This window comes from Rhinatrema bivittatum, chromosome 7, assembly GCF_901001135.1.
Source record: "Rhinatrema bivittatum chromosome 7, aRhiBiv1.1, whole genome shotgun sequence".
Lineage (NCBI taxonomy): Eukaryota > Metazoa > Chordata > Amphibia > Gymnophiona > Rhinatrematidae > Rhinatrema > Rhinatrema bivittatum.
The window spans coordinates 104746746-104751486 of NC_042621.1; positions in this window are offsets into that span (position 1 = coordinate 104746746).

Below are 4741 nucleotides of genomic sequence, written 5' to 3' on the forward strand. Positions count from 1 at the left end.
TTCTGGATTTCAGTGAGGACCTTGGACATGTTCCATATAGAAGACTGGTGAGCAGCTGGCCAGTCTAGAAGCTAAAAGAAAAAATGCTAAACTGGGTGAGAAGTTGGTTAACCAACAGGATTCAGAAAGTGGTGGACAGTGGGGTCAAATCTGGTACAGGGAAAGAGGCAAGTGAGGTGGAATAACAGGGATCCGTGCTAAACACAGTCCTTTTTAATGTCTTTATAAGTGGCAGTGTAGAATGTCTGCAAGGGAAAGTGTGCCTTCTCTCAGATGATATAAAAATCTGCAATAGAGTAGGCTTTTCACTGGAAGACAGACAAGATGAAAGATACATTTAAAAAATGTAAGAATGCTCAAAGGTTTAGCAAGTTACTTCAACCACCAAAAAATTTGCAAAATCATGCATTAGAATACTAAATCCAAAGACCAAAAATTGGAAAGAACTAGTAATCACCAACTGGAAAGAGGTCAAAGGGAGGTCATCATTTCTGATTACCTCAAGATAGCTCGTCAGCGTGAAAAAGAAAGCAGTTAGGAAAGCTGATTGTGTACTTGGGTGCATAAAGAGAAGTATCGCTAGCAGAAAGAAGGAGGTGACATTACCTCTCCCTAGGTTTCTGGTGAGACCTCATCTTGACTGCTGTGTATAGTTCTGGATTCCATATCTACAAAACAGCATTGATAAGATGGAGGCAGTTCAAAGGAAGCCAACCGAAATGGTGCATGGCCTTCACTATAAGCCACAAAGGTGATAGAGATATATTCTCAATAATAGGGGGTCAGAAATGATTTGGGGCAGAGTTTCAAAATTCCCCGCAACATCTGCTTTTAAGATGTTGGAATGCCAGACCAACTAAACAAGCAGTGGGGGAAGAGGGGAAGGGAATTGGGTCAGGGGTAGGGTCTCGCTCTATCTCTGTCTGTGTCTCTACTCTCATTCACTGACTGCTTATCTCTCTCTCATAGCCCTTGCTTTCACAGCCTATCTCCTCACAGCTTTCACTCTCTCACCACCTATCTCTCACATCTCTTGCTTTCTCAGGCTGTGGAGTGGTCTGCTGCTAGCAATCTCATTTTTAGGCTGGGTGTCTCCTAGGAGTCTTTCTTTCTCTCTTTCTCTCTAACCATCTTCCTACCTGCTGTGTTGGATTAAAGCAATAGTTCCCAAACTATGGGTTACGACCCCAAGTAGAATGGCAAAATTAACAGATGGGTGGCAGTGCATCCTGGTGGATTTTTAAATCAAGTACTTAGCTCAGGGCTTCCCAAACCTGTCCTGGGGACACCACAGCCAGTCGGGTTTTCAGCATTTCCACAATGAATATGCAGGAGATAAATTTACATATGCCGAGTCTCCATGGTATGCAAATGTATCTCATGCATATTCATTGCGGATATCCTGAAAACCTGACTGGCTGTGGGGTCCCCAGGACAGGTTTGGAAAGCCCTGACTTTGCTGCTTCTGAGGCCGCCATGCTCCTCTACCACATAAGCAGCTGATGCCACTGAAAGCAAGCCCAGGGGAAAATGCTGCCGCTGTTGCTGGTCTGCTCTCTGTACTTCCCTTTGCCTTCTCATCCATCTCTCTCCCCCATCGCCCATCACTGCTGATCACAGCCAGCAGGAAGAGGTGGAGGAGAATGGCAGTCATACCTTAGGCTGTGTTCTCATCATCTGCCACCCAAAGTTGGGTGTCCTATTGTGACACTCCAGCTCTGTGTGTCAGAGGAGGAAATCGCAACCCATGGTACTGCCACTCTCCTCCTTCTGCTGGCTCCAATCAGTGGTGGAGGTGGTGTGAGGACAGGTGACTGAGGGTATTAGAATGGACCTGTGATGGCACCACTGCCGGCAGTGAGAACTCATAGAGCAGGAGCAGGCTGGATCCAGTTAGAGCTGGCTAGAACAAGACCAGGATTGGCTTTAGTACCAGGATCTTCTGCCTGTATCAGCCTCCTATCCCTTATGTTCAGCCTTCAGGTTCCAGTGGCCACATGTCAGTGAAAAGACCAATCCCCTTTCAGAAGACTGTCAGTGAAAAGGACCAAACAGGAACAGCCCTTCCGGTGGTGGGTAGGGAGTTCTGGGTAGGCTGTTCTAGACGCACAACCACTTCTCCTGGGTGCCCGATGCAGAGCGCTAGGGATGCACAAATTACATATTGCGCGGCAGATCATTTGCCTACTGCATTGAGTGCTCAGGAGAGGTGGATGTGCACACGTTCAAAAAATGTGTGCCTAGTTTGGATGCATATTTTTTACATGCTGATATTGCATCAGCCCATTTGTTTGCAGTTATATTGCCAACCGGTGGTCAGTCTGCACGTTCACAGATTCTGCTGTATTCAGTGCAGCTGGCTATACAGGGTTAACCTCAGACTTTGGTATTTTCTGGTCAGTTGTCTGGCCTGTGTGCATCAGCATCTAATCTGGCCAGCCCTGCCAAATTGTTCTCATTTTACCTGTCTTTATTTCTGTGTCCCAAACTATTCTGGTCACTCTTATCTCCAGTTTGTGCACAGTAAGACTTTGTTTAATTGTTTTACCTGTTAATAAAGTTTGGAGTTGAAGAAGTGGCCTCTTCTGTTTGTGAGTAGAGACTGAATGAAGCTATCTGTTTGAGCTGTGCATAGGGCATGCATAGCGGAGACAGAATAGCCCAAATATGTTTAGAAACTAACTCTAGTGACTATGAGAAAATTAATATTGTATCCTGCATAATAATAATTTGCTCTTGGTGTTTTTAATCTGTTTTTTTCTAGAAAAATGAAGGAAATAGGAGAGTCGCCAATTGGGTTTATCATTCAGGCAGCATCATGATGAAGACCAGCCCAAGAAATGAAGGAAGGGGAGCAAGAACACCAGATGTCCCTGATGTCAGGAGAAGTATTTTAGATAGAGAAAAGATTGAGAGGTAGAGAAACGTAGACATAGCAATACATAAACAGATGCAGATATGCCAGAGGAGCATCCCACCAACCTCGGCCACGACAGTGGAAGAAGGTCTCTGCCACAGGAATACACTCTTTAAAAATCTTCCCTCCTCTTCTCCATGGCAGCATATACTGTTTCAATTTGGGGACAGAGTATGCTGGAGGAGCCCGTCCTCTAAACTAGATAAGCACCATGGCTTGGCGTACTGATGGCGCCACTTCACAATCCTCCTTGTGCTAGTATAGAATTGTCAGTTCGAGCACCGCCACTACCGCCGCCAGCCATTGGACTGGAGCAGAAGCACAATCTAAATTAAGGCTGCTAGCTAGCAACCTTCTAGAGGGGAGCAACACTGTAGCCTGGAGCACTGCTTCCCGCCCTTGACGATAGACTACAGTGACTTCAAAGCAAGGAACATTGCCACTAGTTGCCAAGCCCTATCACAAAACTGGATTACTGTCATCACCTCCTTCCCTAAACCACAGCAGCAAACACCTGGCCTAGATTACCACTACAAACTGCCAAACTCTCCCTCCAGACAGGGCTATCACCATGGCCTGATGCCAAGAATTAAAAAAAAAAAAAGTCAGAAGTCTCAGAGCTGCTCCTGCTTCTGATGGTTCCGCTCCTATTTTCTCAGTCCCTAAGGGAAAAGGAGACAACCTTTAGTGGCTTTTAAGCACCACTGCATCTGCTGCTGCTGCTAACTGCCATGGGGCTGTGGTCTGCTGCCCGGACCTGTTGATTTACCTATAAACATATTTTCCGGTTTTCCGTCCCCCTTACAATATTGCCTTCAATGGACCTGGCTCAAATGTTTCACCAGCAACTTCCTCCAGGAACTTTTTTTGGGGAAAGCACTACAACTGCAGAAGGTCAAAAAAATTCAAGGTATCAATATTTTGATAATTGCAGGATATGAAAGTATAGGCCAAACATGTAAGGGGAAAAGCATGCTTTATGTACGACAATAACTTTCATGGTTTTCATTCTTGGAAGTTAAAACTTTTAAATTGAGATTCAAGAGGACTTAATTGTCTAATAGGCAAGATCTCTCTCTCTCTCTCTCTCTATATATGGCAATGGCAATTTTATTTTTAAGTACCGATTTTCACATAATACCAAAATGGGGAACAATATATATAGGTTGGCGTGAAGAAGTGGCCTAATGGTTAAAGGAGCCCTGATGATTTTGTGACCTTAACCAAGTCTGCTGATTGCACTCTGCTCTGAGTTTGCTAATTGACTGAGCTTGTTTTCAATGCTTAATGCAAGCTGTACTGAGAGCTGGGTAACTCCTCCCCTTCCTCCTCTGTCATCATCCCCTGAGACCTGCTGTTTTATTTTATATTTTGTAGTTTGCCTAGAACATTTGTTGTAGGCAAAACATTAATATTTTTAATAAATAAGTAACTTAATCCTCTGTTGTCTCAGGAACCAACTTAGGCCTGGATTTATCAAAATGCACTAAATATTGCATGTGATAGGAAAAGGGGTTTATATTAATGCTTCACATAGGTATTCTGCCTGGGCCACTTTGACATTCAGAGTGTGATGTACGAACAGAACAGTGCACTCTTGTGAAGATTTGATGACCCTCGGAGTGAGGAAACTCACCCAAAGATGAGATTTGTACAATGATCTCTCAACCTAGCTTGATGTTACCCATGTAGAGAGTCTATCAAGTTATGTTGAGAGAACATTGCGAAAACACCATATAGCACTTTGATAAATGACCCCCTTAGATAGTATATACGGTATATAATTTCTGTACATGTGTGACCAAATAACTCAAACAGCTTCAG